The sequence below is a fragment of the Triticum aestivum genome, chromosome 2B, assembly GCF_018294505.1.
Source record: "Triticum aestivum cultivar Chinese Spring chromosome 2B, IWGSC CS RefSeq v2.1, whole genome shotgun sequence".
NCBI lineage: Eukaryota > Viridiplantae > Streptophyta > Magnoliopsida > Poales > Poaceae > Triticum > Triticum aestivum.
The window spans coordinates 124278400-124294457 of NC_057798.1; the positions used below are offsets into that span (position 1 = coordinate 124278400).

A 16058-nucleotide genomic window follows, 5' to 3' on the forward strand; every position below is an offset into this window, starting at 1 on the left:
AATGGCGCAAAGACCCGTTTAAAATCATGTTCGTGTTGAAAATATTTGCATTTTTTCAACAACTGTATATTTGAATACATTTGGTAAGAACTTATACCCCTATATATAAAGAAAATTAAATGCAAATATTTTCTTAAGGTAATAATGCCACAAATTAGATCATCGGTAGGTCAAGATAGTTGAGTCTCCAATTAGGAACTCTGAGTAGCTGTAAACTTGCATTAAAAAAGGATTCCAGTGGAAAAATATGTTGATCCAACCATGACTTCTACTGGCAAATGCTACTTTATCTAAAATATACAGATTTCAGTGCTCAGAAAGTGCAAACAATTTGTACATTGAGAAATCTATCTTGGCATTCAGTTTATAACATAACAAGGAATGAGAGCTTTGACAAGCTTTTACACTTGGTCAGATTTTGCATGCATGATTTGTCAGATTGTAATGTCATGATTTGTCAATGACTGAATGTTTTCAGTAGGCTGATGTACAAAACCTGAAAAATAAATTCAGTTAAAGCAGAAGTGCAGAGTGTATGTAACAGAAAATTCGGCTACAGAAGAAGCGCAGAGTGTATGTAACAAAAAATTCAGTTATACTAAAACCTGAATGTTTCCAATATGCTGCTGTACAGTGTATATGCATATTTTCAGACTATCACTGAAAATATGCAGTGTATGCATATTTGAAGAGTACTCAAATGTTCCGAAAATAAGATGTGAGACCAATGCATAGATAGTCCAATGCCGAGACCAATAAAATTTAGCTAACACTGGACAGAGATGTCTCCTTGCAACAATCTCTACAGAAAATTCTTGTACTCATCTTAGCTCTTAGCTAACACTGGACGCTGGAGTAGTTTCAATTTCTAAAAGAATGGGGTGCAGTACAAGAACTAAGAAACCTCTGCACACCATCCAGAAGCATTTTTAAGTCTGCCGTCATCAGTTTGTCGTCATAGGAGTTTATGTCTGCCGTCATCAGTCTGCCGTCATGGGAAATGTCTTACTTGCTTACAATGTCTTACTTTCGCTTGGAAGGCTAAGCTGTTGCTTCATAGCATCCAGAAGCACTTTTGTTGGGATCCCGACTTTTCCCATGATGGCAGACTGATGACAGAAAGTAAGACATTGTAAGCAAGTGTTGGAAGCTTTACAACGTATGATTGTACATGTGTCTGTATATCTATCAATTTTTGGTGACAAAAAACATCGCTGATAAATATCCGTGATAGTGGTTGAATTTGCATTTTATTTGTACAAACTTAAACTCATATGTTTTAGACAGGGCATGTATGCTAGTTAGGTAAGATATGTGTTAAATTGTTCTTTGACGTTAGTTTTAGGATGCCCAGTGTAGTTCAGTTGATACATGCATATATGTGTTGTGTAGGTTTCCGGTTAACCCTTTTATTCTAATAACAGGTCATCCACTTTAAAAGTAATTTCCTTGGTAGCTTCAGTTCAGTTCTGTACATACATGAGTGTTTCTTCCTTCAATTTACATGAGAACAAAATAATCCATGCAAAAAAAAACTGAGAACAAGAAGGTTTAGCTTGCTGCAATTGTAGATTATATATGCATGTACGTACTATCTCTAATGCACCAAGAAAATAGCATATTAACATGTATGAGCATGTACAAATTGATTATTCATGTGTTGATTAGGAAGCATGCACACAATAAGGACTAATAACTCGATCAAGGAAGGAACTTCATTTCCTTAATAGCATTTGGCAGATTAAGCTATAGAATAAAAAATGAAGTACCATCAGGCTGATCTCTAATTTTCACTGAACTAACACAAACACTTTTTACGCACTATTACTGTCCATTTGGAGTACTATTTGTAAGTGAATCTTTATCTACTGCTGTACAGAAGCTAACTTGAATTAGGTCGGATGAATTAGATACTTCTGCCATTGCCATGAACAGATCAATATGGCATGCGTAGTATACTGTCACTTCTGCTTCAGAAGTAAAACTTTTCTATCTTTGATCATGTCTCTAAGAAAAGTATTAAGGGAAACCAGCTATGAGGAAAAATAAATGACCAAATTCAGAAGTGTGTGCTTCAGGTACCTTTCGGCAACGACATCACCTGGTCTCTGAAGAACACATCCAACTCATCCTGCTATCCGACTACTGTGCCACCCCAAGCCTGAAATCCTCGATGCTCCATCCAACCTCTGCATGGCAGTAAGGCAAAACCAAGATCGATGTCATGATAAAGCTTTCAAAAAAAATCAGTGTTCTTAACTAATGAATTACAAAAATAGGTGCAAGCTTATATGAACAATTTAGCATCAAACCCTTAAGCATTTGAACTAACATGTCCATCCCATAAAACTAAAATGTGTTGAACCTTGGCGCTGGCAGAACCTATTTCATGACAAAAGAATCATGAAATTCTATCAGGTGATTGCAGGAGATTGTAAATAACCACAAGAAGTAAAAGATGATATTCTATTGTATCCAACTAACCGAATAATCGAGCAGACTAACGGGATGGAGAGGCATATACGGCATCAGGTACATTGACGGTCATAGCTAGCGACGCTTGTGTGGAAAGTTGTGGTCGCTGCTACCAATACAGCAGCTGTGTTGTCGGAGGAACTGTTGGTGCGCTGTACACGTCATTCTGCGGCTCAAATCTTCTTGAGATAGGTCAGAGGCATCTAGGTAATAAGAGAAAAATAGGGAAAAAATAAGATGGTGATTTGGTTAATTGAAAGGAACCATAGTTTGCAGGGAAGGGAGACGCGTTTGCAACTCAGCGCTCACCCTCAGCATAGCCGTCAGGTAGCAAGAATTTGTGCACGTGCCTGGATCCTCTTATTCCCATATCATCTACTCCCTATTCCCCATACCGCCACATCCACGAGCTATAGATATTTGGGGGAGCAGACCACTACTGCTTCTATGCTGAAGGTACTACAACTGGTAAAACTACATCATGAATTAAATTTTATGAAGAAAAGTAACCTTTAGCAAAAGAAGGTATTTAGTCTATGCAGAAATCATACTACTGTAAATAACATGATAAATATATGATAATGCCTAGTCGAACTGATGCATCTGGGAGCTACAAATGGCAATAGGACAGTACCAAAAGGACATACTATTCAATTCCAGTCTCTAGAGAACAAAATCACATTGCTCCTATTTTTTCTTAAAATAATAAAACAGTACTAAAGAGCCGATATTTAGAATCTGAGCGCTCACCATTTAAATGAGAATCTAAGCAAAATATGGGAGTGCATGGAGGTCACCATTTAAGTCAAATAGGTAAAATCAACCTTCATAACAATGAAATAGAAATTCTATTTGGAAAGGGTGTTTCCGGGAGCTTCCCACCACTCTGCTTAATGAACAGGACGATATTGTCCTGAATCATCAGCTAAAACATTGTTAACTGGTCATTATTGCTAACTCAAAAGAGAACTGAAGTAAATATAGTGTATTCAGCAAACCCAAATTATAAGGGTGCAGTACAGAAAAATTGTATGCCAAACGGATTAGAAGTTATATGCAAATATTAAGATAATTACACTTGTCGGGGCCGAATGGAGAGTCAGCAAGAGGTAGCAGCGCGTTTGTTGACTTCGATGCACCTAGGCATGTATGTCAGCTCCAAGAATGAAGTACACCACCTGCTAACCTAACGGCGCCACTCTTCCAAGGTTGGTGTTTCCACGCCAATAGTCATCATATCTCTAATACTTGCTGGATAACATAAAGTAAATGCCTACAGTCACAACTTGTACTAAATCATAGGAAACAGATTAAAGAGAATTAAGAATATGTTCATTTTCTCTCAACTATCAAAGATGGCGAGATTGCATTCAGCAACATGAGCCATAGTTAATTTACATTTAAAGATTTTCCTGCTTAATGGCAAATAACATGCCAACATTAATTTAAACGTATGCATAAGGAATCAACAAGAGCCAGCACTGCAAGTATTTCACATGAAGAGTAAAATAGAAGGGCTAGTGTGAAAGAAGAGTACTCACCCAAATGGATATCTGGCCTTGCAGCGGTTGTTGCATCAATAAGGACCGTAACTTTCTCATAGTCCAATGCCACAATGTCGTAAACAGTGTGCCGGATGCAATTTTTCTATCTTGACATGGGTTGAGAAAAGATAATCAGGAAACTAAAGCTGCTAACTGAGAACACAACCAACAAATCATCATATTCCCTGAAATCCCTGAAAATACCCTCCTTCACAGACATATAAAAAATTCCATAGGGTTGTCATATGGATCATTGATGGTGCCAACAATTATCTAATTATGATGAGGATGACTTAGCTATATCATTTGTGCTGCCAACCTAAAGAATATGGTCTGCTTAGTAAGAGATCCATTAATAAAAAAGGAGGAGGAAGCAGAGCACATCACACAAGCTTGCATATATATAGACAGATGGATTGTGCGGAGCTCACCTTGGCATGTTGGCATCAGACGTGTTTATTGTTGCTTCGCAGGTGCGCCGTTAGCCGCCTCTCCAGGCTGCTGCACCGTGCAAGCTCACCAGTATCACAACAATAGAATAGGGCTTTGACCACCTACCCTGAGCATGCAAGGCTCCATCTTAACCCATGTACAGAGGGGATTTTTTTCGGAGCAGATGTACAAAGGGATGAATAACGGAAATATGGGAGCTTACCAGCAAAATTGTTTGCGCCTGCAGTTGCATCCTTCAAACGAATATACTGTAGAATCAAAATTGAATCAAGTCAATCAGAAATCAAGGTTGGGGGATGAAAAAAAAAGCTTCAGATGTGAATGTTTTCAGGTTTGAGGAGCTCACGTTTGGCCCTCTGCTGATGCTGACCATGTGTAGGGACAGAAGAGTTCAAGACATCGCTCGGGGCCGCGAAGGAGAGGAGGTCCTCGAGAGGCGGAGTGAGCTCGTGGGGGCGGCGCTCGTCGCCTCGAGTTCGTGAGGCGGCGGAGCTCAGGGCGGAGGCCGGAATCGAAGTTGGTGCCATCTACTCCTCCCTGGACCACCAAGGCTTGGAGGGGCGACGGTGCGCCGGGGACATGGGGTGAGGGACAGGCGCACCTCCCTCTCCCCTTTCCTCTCTCTCTCCCTCTCATCTTCTCTGTACTGCTGACCGAATTGAGTGCCGCCGCCATCTCCCTTTGCCTGCACGTCGTCTTGCCCGTGCTAGTTGGGTAAGGAGGCAGTGGAGGTGGAGGCAGAGGAGATGAGGCAGCCGAGAGGGAGGAGGAAAGCCGCGGCGGCGGCCTAGAGAAGAGGAGCGGGATGAAGAAGAGATGAGGGAGAGAGAGGGTCTGACGAGGTAGATATTTCTGCCTCAATCCATCCACCAAATCCCACGCTGAAGAGTCATGTTCCAAGACTCTAAAAGGACCGGCTGAAGAGTCATATAGATGCATGCGTGTTAATTGGCTACAATCTTGATGGCATGCAACTTTGTAAACTTGTACTTAGAACAAATTAGGTAGCTAAATTAACAACCAAGAGTACAGTGTCGATCCATATTATCGAAAATATGCTAGCTAGCTGCACTAACGAACAAGTCCACTCCAAATTGAGACGACGCAAATCATATTTGGGAGCTATAGCTGCTAGTGGACGCAAATAATGAGCATCGAAGTAAAAAAAAGGGACAGGTAGTGACAGCTGGGTACACTGACAGGAAAATCTGCAAGGCACAATATGAAATTAGGATATGTCACTCGATGACTCTGCACATCTAGAAAAGGATGGCAAATTTTACGTAGAACACCACCCATATTCTTTTTTCTTATCTTGTCTACGGGAGTTAGCTTTGAGAAGTGTAGAATTTGCACACATAATAGTTTGATAATCTGAAATGAGTGTGTGTGCGCCAGAATTGTTATTAAATAGGATAGCATATACATTAGCTTGGAAAAGGGGACTACATATCATTGGACCCGGACCCAGCTCTGAATAGAGAACCTACATTTCGTATCCAATAACTGAAATTTGTGCGATACATCCATAAAGGAATATTAGCAGGACATGCAGAAATTGGTGGCTGGACATATTGTTTAAGCAAATAAATAGCCACTACCTTCTTGTGAGCAACGGAGCACGTACAAATTCAGGAACTAAGCTTTAGTAACGACCGCATGGTTGATGTGGGAAAAACAACATAGCTATTGCAGCACTGAGCTGTGAGCCTTGCATGATGTGCAGGTAGGCTAGCTTGATGGTGGAAAATCAGTGGCGATATGTCCACATTGGTATTGAAGAGCTTGACAGATGTAATCACTTTCAAAAGGAGACCACATGTGTTTGGATTCAGCTTTGAACAGGGGAGTTTATTTGACACACCTCTCCTCCTTAATCAAATGGTTAAGGTCTAAAAATATATAATGGTGAGCACAAGAGCAGAATAGTCATGGTTGAGCATAGCCAGTTAACTCTGAAAGAAGAAAGTCTGTGATATTACACTTAATATGTAAAAGAGGCTCAAACAATAAAAATTCAAAATAAAAATAATGCTCCTGCAGGATATTTTGTATTTACAACATCAGACAGTACCATCAAATGCTATATATTAGTTAGCTATAAGTAGGAATCTTTCATCGGATTGTCCTCTAAATAATACCATGGAGGCATGAAAGTAAGTATTTTCGGTCAGGAAAACAAAGATGCCAGCTTCCACCATGAATCGCAGAATTTTCATATAGTTGTGCTCACAAAGCTATTTAAACATAAAAGGAAACAGTAGTACCTTGTATATTTGTACAACCTATCAAGAACAGAGTTGTCAATTAATCTCTTTGTATTGATGCCCTCATCACCAGGCCCACTATCACTGATACCTTCTCTTCCGGAACCATAAGTAGTGTGGTCATTGTAGAAATATGACAAGTTATATTCTACTTGTGTCTATCTCTATCTTGTGATTCCACTGCCCACTGCCGTGGTTGCACTGCTCATGTCGGATTAGAGTTATGGTGCCCTGAGAAACACGAGCAAAGTTTGAATAATCCAGTGGTTATATTCTACTTAAAATGGGGCCATTATGCATAATATTATGTATGAATCGCTATGAGAGAGAACTGAACAAATTATATAGCAAACTGAGTCTCATATTCAATTATATCCATGGAAAATATATTATGATCTCTAAACTACAGCAGTGTACAAAGAAGCGACAACCAACTAAGGAAGCGGAAGTGGACGCTCACAGAGATGACAGACCCAAGTCTGGGAAGGATGACAGTCGGATAGATATCTCATCTCTGCTTCTGCTCATCTCCGTTTATTAAGATGCGACAACATATGTATATATATGATGTGCACCCAACTCTGTCCTGAGCATTGCCTGCTGCTGAACCTGCACATGAAAAAACTGACAAATATTCTTATTCTTGTTCTGCCTTATGCAACAGGTCCGATGAACCTGCAGCTCAGTAAGTAGGTTATGGAAAGAAATATGGGGAATGATGGGGAAAAAGGTTGCAGCTAACCTGGAAGGGACACCCTGTCACCATCAAAAAGAGAGGCTATTTGTACAGCAACACAACTCGGTGTAGGAATCAATGGTCACCCAAACACTAATCATATATATATTACCTGTTTTCCTGCAATTGTTAAGATCCAAATCAGCATCTGTTAACTAATGCAGAGCGTGAATTTCTCTGCAGACAAAAAAGGCTTTGCAGATTCAGTATAGCTGACACAAACAAAATGCATTACCTGTTTTCCTCAAGAATCCGTGACTGAAAGCTGTGGAGAGCAAATTGCAAAATATGAGCATTAGTATCACAGAAATTCAATGGGACTTCAACAAGACCAGGGCTTGTTTTTCACACTATTGAACGCTCACGTCTTTCATATTTGATCCACCTTTCAGCTGGGCAAAACAACAAACAGGTGGGGGCACAATATCTATTTATGCTCAGAAAAGAAATTACCAAATATCCGGACACGAGGGCGTGCGTGAGAGGACGGAGGCGAGGACGCGCGGACTGATCGCTCGGGTGGATGGACGGCAGCGCAAAAGCCGGACGGAGCCGGCCGTCTCTGCGGCCCACGCTCCTCCTACCGACGCCGGCGCCGTGGACCACCGCTGCGGCTCGAGCTCCTCCCGGGGTCGCCGCTGCACGCGTGGAGATGGAGGCGGGGTGCAGCCTCCCGTGCATCGCGCCCGAGCCCCAGCCTCCTCACAGCTCCCGATCCAGGAACGGATCGAGCCGCCGCCAACCGCCAGGTCGCGCCCGACCTCGCCGGCGCAGGCTGACGCCGGCCGCCACACCTCCCTCCCCTCTTTCCTCTCTCTTTCTCCCTCCTCCCCTCTCCTTCCTTCTCTCTCTCCCTCTCATTTTCTCTCTCTGCTAGGGTTCGTGCGGGAGGAGGGGATTGGGGAGGCTAGGGTGGGGGCTGGGGATGGGCGGTGGCTGGGGATGACGAGACGCCGCCGCGCATGAAGAGGAGAGGAAGGCGACGCGAGGAGCTGCGCCAGCCGGTGGGGGAGACAGGCGGCCGAGAGGGAGGGGGGAAGCCGCGGCGGAGGCGGCATGGAGGAGAGGAGCGGGATAGGAAGAGACGAGGGAGAGAAAGGGGGTGACGAGGGAGATATTTCTGCAGCTGCCTCTGTCCGCTCTCGCTGCCAGAAAGGGGGTTCGCTCGCTGTGGCGCACTCTTCCCTCGCGTGGTGCGCTACGCCCTTGCTGTTTTGCGGTGGTTTTTTACCCTCGCGTGGTGCGGTGCGCTGGAGACCTTCATTCTGCCTATCAGTCCACCAGGGTTTATATGTTCAATCAGTCCACCAGGGTTTATATGTTCAATGACCACCCCCACAGATCGAGCATTTCGGTTCTCTCCTTTTCTTTTCAAGCGTGTCCCCTCTCTGTGGACAAGTTGTGCTTTTGTGACCAGGGCCACGGCATATAGTGCAGAACCGTGTTCGTTGCAGGGCACTCGCAGTGGCATGTCCGTGCGTTTCCTTTTTTGGTTTGCCCTGAAAATATTAATCCATTGCCAAATGTTATATTGCGTTTCAAGAAAACAGATACAACATTTTGGGTAATGATTTTAATGTCAACTCACGGAGTATCCACAGACTATTTCTTGCATACATTTGGTTCTCTCGACGTTCAGCCTACTTTTTCCATATCTTATCCCAAAGCCAATCTCCCACGAATATGGATTATAGAAGTCATATGCTTCTCCAAATGAATCAAAATTGTATCCAACAACTGGTACCACGACGATATCTGTTTTCTTCTCCGCGTATCCTCTTAAGGTTTTTTCAAGGGCACATACTCTTCCAGCGCATGGTGTGCGCTCAATAGGGGCTCGCCCAATTCGAATCCTGCATCATTATTTAATGGATCATTATTTGACTGAAAATGGGTGCCTGATTTGTACTGAAGAATGCAATGCTCACAAGCAACCAATATAGTAGCACTGCTTTAATGTTGAAGATTTCAATTATTCAGACATGGCTTACCACACTGTTTTCAGTGTTTATGACGATCCAAGACAAACTTACATTTTGCTCATTTTCTCATCAGGATTTCATTGTTCATACACAAGCAACATGGAGGTGCAGGTTTACTTTCATATTTCTGAAATTATTAAGAATGAAATACAGCCGACTGTAAAAGACATCAGGCTTGATAAGCAACCAAAATGTAAAGCTGAGATTTACATCTGGATATATAAAATTTTCAGACATTTATAACCGTAATACATTCAGAGATGAGCATGGACAACTATGAATTGATGTTTTTTTTATATTTTTTGGTTCTTGCTGAAGAATTCAGCGCTGACACACGAGCAATATGCAAATCTGAAGAATTCAGAGCTGACACGCAAGCAGTATGCAAATACACCTTGTGCTTCAGAGTTCTTTTTTTTTACCAAATATGGCTTACATGAATATGTTTAGAGTTAAGTAGGATCGAAACCAAGAGAGGGTACCTTCTAGTCCAACTGGGGGCTTGAGGGTCATCTTTTCCTGTTGATTGCTGGAATCAGCCGCTGACAAGCTCAGTGCTTTGCAGCCGTTATTGACGGCCAATTGGATTGACAGTGGGTCGTCGCCAACATCTCCCATGCTTGATTCAGCAGCCGACTGTGTTTGACAAGTACCTGCCTCACCGGCCGGAGTTAAATCGTTGGTTTCAAGATCCGGCCAGGGGAACCTGTGAGAAGACCCGGCCATCCATTAGTTGGCCCTTGCGAAAGATTCAGAGACACTGCTTCAACGAAGATGAAGTAGCAACCATACCTGTTGACATGATCTTTTAGGAACTCCAGCCTATTGTCGTTCTCTTCCGCCGTCGCCATGGACTCTGTTCTCTGCTGATGGCGCCGCAGAGCACTCGTAATGATCTCTTTAGCTCATCGGCGAGTGTGCTAGAGGTTGTTTTAGGTAAAACAAACGTTTAGTGTGCTAGAGTTGTATTGGTGGTAGATAAAACTTAAGTGTAACGCCCTCGATGCGGCTATAACTCCCACGTGTCGAGGCACGACTTAGAGGCATAACCGCATTGAAAGCAATGTCGCAAGTCAGGCAATCATTACAACATCCCATGTAATATATAATAAAAGGGGGAGATAGCATAGTTGGCTTACACTCGCCACGTCACATCAGAGTACATAAATAACATCCATCAAACAAGCACTCATGGCCCGACTACGGTGCCAAAATGGAAAAGACCCCCAACATGCGACAAGGTCCTGAATCGATAACCCCAACTAGGCACCACTACTGATCATCCGGAAAAGATACGTAGTAACGCTGAGAGTCCTCGTCGAACTCCCACTGAAGCTCGTAATCGTCAACTGGAGCAGAAACACCTGAACCTGCATCTGGAGTTGTAGTATCTGTGAGCCACAGGGACTCAGCAATCTCACACCCACGCGATCAAGACTATTTAAGCTCATAGGAATGGATAAGGCAAAATATGTGGAGCTGCAGCAAGCGACTAGCATATGTGGTGGCTAACTTATACGCAAAAGAGAGCGAGAAGAGAAGGCGAAGCACGAGCGAGAAGCTAAAGGAACATCCTGCGCAAGCATAACTCCAACACCGTGTCCACTTCCCGGACTCCGCCGAGAAGGGGCCATCACGGTAACACACACGGTTGAATCATTTTAATTAAGTTTAGTTCAAGTCATCTACAACCGGACATTAACAAATTCCCATCTGCCCATAACCGCGGGCACGGCTTTCGAAAGATCAATCCCTGCAGGGGAGTCCCAACTTAGCCCATGACAAGCTCTCACGGTCAACGAAGGAATAGACCTCCACCCAAGACACACCGATCAGACTCGGTATCTCGGTACAACAAGATGATTCGACAGGTTAAAACAAGTCCAGCAACACCGCCCGAATGTGCCGACAAATCCCGATAGGAGCTGCACATATCTCTTTCTCAGGGCACACTCAGATGAGACTAGCTACGAGTAAAACCAACCCTCAAGTTTCCCCGAGGTGGCCCCGCAGGCAGCTCAGTTCGGACCAACACTCAGAGGGAGCACTGGCCCAAGGGGGGCTAAAATACGATGACCCTCGGGCTCCGGAAACCCAAGGGAAAAGAGGCTAGGTGACAAATGGTAAAACCAATGTTGGGCATTGCTGGAAAAGCTTTAATCAAGGCGAACTATCAAGGGGTTCCCATTATAGCCCAACCGTGTAAGGGACGCAACAATCCGGGAACATAACACCGATATGACGGAAAACTAGGGCGGCAAGAGTGGAACAAAACACTAGGCGAGAGGCCGAGCCTTCCACCCTTTACCAAGTATATAGATGCATTAAGATAACATAGCAATATAATGATATCCCAACAAGTAAATAAATGTTCCAACAAGGAACGGCTCCAATCTTCACCTGCAACTAACAACGCTATAAGAAGGGCTGAGCAAAGCGGTAACATAGCCAATCAACGGTTTGCTAGGACAAAGGGGGGGTTAGAGGTTCGACATGGCAATTGGGAGGCTGACAAGCAAATGGTAGGCATCGTAGCATTGGCAAAGCAAAAGAGCGAGCAAACTAGCATAGCAAAGATAGTAGTGATTTCGAGGGTATGATCATCTTGCCTGCACAGTTGTCAGAGTTGACTGGATCCTCACAAGCAAACTCAACGGGCTCCTCGGTAGCGAACTCGTCTCCCGGCTCTACCCAACAAGACAAACAAGCAACAAGGATACAATCAACCACGGGCAAGTCCAAGCAATACGATGAAATGACGATATGCTATGCGGGATGCGATGCGGGATGCAAAATGCAAGATATGACAGGAAATGCATGAACCTGGCCTCAACTTGGAAAACCAAGTGTGCCACTGGATAGAGGGGATGAAATCGCTTGAAAACGATATAAAGATCATTGGAATCGGAGCTACGGTTTGGAAATGGCGAGCGTTTTAAGATATGACACCGGTCTGCGATTTACAGCAAGTAGGCATCGAAATGCAACGAAATGAACATGCTACAGCCACCAAACATGAAAACAAAATACATGGCAGTGATTTACACAAGATGGTTGACAAAACACTAGCACTGAGCCATAGGCAAATTCATCCATTAAGAGGTTCAAACAAGCATGGCTAAAATGCAAATGCAAAACAGATTTCAGACTTAGTGAAATTAACACTAGTCTGAAATTTCAGATCACGAAGCTCTCTCTTCGGAGCAGCAAAACAACATGATAGAAAACCTGAACATGACAAGTAAGAACATGGCATGGAGCTACTCAACAAGCTTAATAAAACACCCAAAGTGACCTGGGGCCAAAAGGGTTCACAAAATACTCTACCGAGCTCACGAACATCGCTCGAACACAATCAGTTTTCAGACTTAGTGAAAACTGAGACATGCTGAAATTTAACTCACGAAGGCATGTAAACGAGCTCGATGCACTCACTACGGTGCAAGTCATGGCAAGGAAAGCATATAACCAGCAAGAAGGCACAAAGTGCTAGCTACACATGGCAAGAAGGAAGGTATAGCATGCATGGAACACTAACGGTAGCATCGGCGAAATCGCAAACAAGTTGACGATCTGCCCAGATTAACAACGAAGCAAAAGTTGAGCTCGATTGAGTCAACCTAGAGCACTCCACAAATGCCAAAAAAGACATGGATGGATAGAGCATAACATAAATATCAAAACTCCCTTACTGATCATCCTCAAAAGAGGCACGGATCATTAGGAAACAAGCTGGACATATAGCATCATGAACTAAAATATCCCAGACTTAGCGAAAATCACTAAGTCCCTGAAATCTGCAATCTCAGGTACCCTACTTCGCAAGCTTGCACAAGACAACACACACATCCTAAAAATGCATGGGTGGCACCTCTGGAAAGAAGACAAAATGCTTCACAATACATCCCAAAGGGGCACAGGCATATCATGCACGGATTAAATATAGCAAAAATGACAAAAGTGCATGATGAACTAACGGATCTGCAATTTAACTCACGAAGCCTCCTTCTAACAGCATTTTGGGTATCAAGATGACCTCAAATGCAAATGATGCAATGGAATGAAATGATGTACATGTCGAGGCGAACATTTTGATATATCATACGCCCAAAACGGAGCTACGGTTGCAAAGTTACGGGACCTCGAACAGAGCAACATGGATCAAAAATTTTAGGACTTAGCAAAAAAAATCGGGGTTAGGGTTTACTGTTCACGCGACCGGATCCAGATCGGGATCGCGGCGCGGAAGCCGAGGCGGCGCCGGCGGCGGAGCTCGAGCTCGCCGGAGCCGGTGGAGGAGGGGGAGGCCGGCGAGGCGGCGGCGAGGTGGCCCGGCGAGGTGGACCGCGGACGAGGGCGCGGCCCCGGGGGCGCGGGCGCGCGGCGAGGAGCGGACGGGCGGCGGGGTCCGGCACGGCGGCGGCCGGTGCGGTGGCGGCGACGGCGTCCCGCGGCGGCGCCGGTCGCCGGAGGCGCGGAAGGCGGCGGCGCTCGGGGAAGGAGGAGGCGCGGGGGCGCGGGCTCGCGGGGGCCCCTCCTGGGCCTCCCGGGCCGGGACGGCGGCGGCGATGCGGTCCCGCGGGGACACGTGGCGGCGGCGGGTTGGATGGCGGCGGCGGGCGGACGATGTCCGGCCGGGGGCGGACACGTCCGTCGGCGCGGATCTGGCGGGGATGTTTTTTTTTTTAGGGTTTCGGGGAGAGGGAGAGATCCGAAAACGGAGGGGTGTATATATAGGCATAGAGGGAGCTAGGAGAGTCCAAATGAGGTGCGGTTTTCGCCCACACGATCGTGATCGAACGCTCTAGGACATGGAGCAGAGTTTGGTGGGTTTTGGGCCAAATTTGGGGGGTGTTGGGCTGCAACACACACGAGGCCTTTTCAGTCCCTCGGTTAACCGTTGGAGTATCAAACGAAGTCCAAATGACCCGAAACTTGACAGGCGATCTACCGGTAGTAAACCAAGGCCGCTTGGCAAGACTCGGTCCAATCTGGAAATGTTTAAACCCCACGCAAGAAAGAAAGGTAGAAATGACCACCGGAGGAGAACGAAACGCCGGAATGCAAAACGGACAACGGGGAAAATGCTCGAATGCATGAGATGAACATGTATGCAAATGCAATGCACGTGATGACATGATAAGAGATGCACGAAAAAGAAAACAACACACGGAGACAAAGACCCAAACCCGAGAAATAGATATAACTTAGCGCCGGAGACGGCAAGAGTTGGATACAAATATGGAAAGTTACATCTGGAGCGTTACATTAAGAGATTATTAATTATACCTTTAGCTCATCGTTGGGTTTGACACTCTTATTTATTGAAAAGGTTACAACTAATCCCTTACACTTGTGGGTTTTCAGGCGGCTCCGAGCCCGTCTAATCTGCCTGGACGACTAAGACCCGAGCGACCCAGTTGGGAGGCCCATGACTGGTGGACCACCTAGTGCGCCCGGGGCCAGCGTCATGACAACTGAAGTACGCACACTGAGGAAACCGAAAGATACCCTGACAACAACACAAAGTGGAAGCCGACGACACTGAGTAAGCTTAAAGCCGGTAACGCCGAGTAAGCTCGAAGCCGGAAATGTCGGGTAAGCTTGAAGAAGCGCCCGCAGAATGAAGCGAGAGGAAGGGCAGCGTGCTCCTCGTCCAATAAATAGCATAAAACGATAAATTTACAGGAAAATTAAATCGACCTTGTAGAAAACCAAAACCGCACTCACCTCACCGCGACTCTAAGAGGTCGAGCACCTCACGGCCAGCGGTCACGCCCGACCTGGCTCCCGCGAACGAGGAAGCCCATCGAGAAGAGAATGCACTTCACCCAAGCATACCCAGGGTAAGTGGCACAGACAGACAAACCTGTCTTGCCCGACACATAAGAGGAAGTGGGCTGGACCACGCACACGAGCGCGACAAAAATCCCCGCAGACACGTGGCCCCGATCGTGCTACCGGGGCACACTTCATGGACCCCAAAGGGAGCATGGTCAGGTGTGGGCCGTCATGTCGATCGGACAGTGCAGACCGCGCCAGGGAGCCAGCCGTGGGAGGCCATCGTGCACCGGACGACACAAATGGCACCCTCACCAACACAGGATCCCAGATGGGCGGCCGCTTGGCGCCAGAGACTCCACCCGGCAGCGGGTGTGCGTCACTGATAGGAGGCGTCAGCCTCGGCTTTCGTGCATGATAGGCCGCAACCAAAACCACCCCATGAAGGTGGCCCGTGTGTACCCCGCATTTCACTTGTCAAGGACCACCCAGCCGGGTCGTCCAGGTGCATGCAATCCGAGCAGATCAGACGCCGCGGAGAACCCCCAAGAGGCCCTCATGGCATGCCACTGCGGAACAGATGGCTCGATGCGGATGGCGCAAGAGCGTGCACCACACATCCCAACTGCAGCGACCAAACCAGCTGCCAGGTGCGAAATGCCAACATGCGGGTCCAGCCAGACCATCACGCTTGGGTGCAGGCGCGATGCGAGCTGCTGCATGATTGTGGTCCCGTGCGCACTTGCGGTCCGCCCGTCATGGTCCGCCAAGCCAGGTCGCCTGGATTTGAGCAGTCCGGACAGATCAGATATCTCACATC

The 16058-nt window shown here is 45.8% G+C and overlaps 1 long non-coding RNA gene across 23 annotated transcripts; it reads right to left on the bottom strand.

Moving 5' to 3' along the window:
* Positions 1–205: 205 nt before the first annotated feature.
* On the bottom strand, positions 206–8711 carry LOC123043849 (uncharacterized). 23 transcript variants are annotated; one of them, XR_006419644.1, is made up of 15 exons: positions 7711–8706; positions 7482–7595; positions 7200–7348; positions 6740–6970; positions 4819–5389; positions 4675–4720; positions 4451–4578; positions 4017–4126; positions 3552–3726; positions 3226–3388; positions 2785–2940; positions 2485–2678; positions 2333–2382; positions 2083–2189; positions 575–1109 (listed from the first exon to the last, which is right to left on the bottom strand). It is a non-coding gene; the product is annotated as an uncharacterized lncRNA (long non-coding RNA). The 23 variants fall into 23 exon arrangements; XR_006419633.1 differs by having other exon boundaries at positions 206–1109; positions 2785–3726; positions 7711–7733; positions 7929–8707; XR_006419632.1 differs by having other exon boundaries at positions 2785–3388; positions 7711–8707.
* Positions 8712–16058: the final 7347 nt, after the last annotated feature.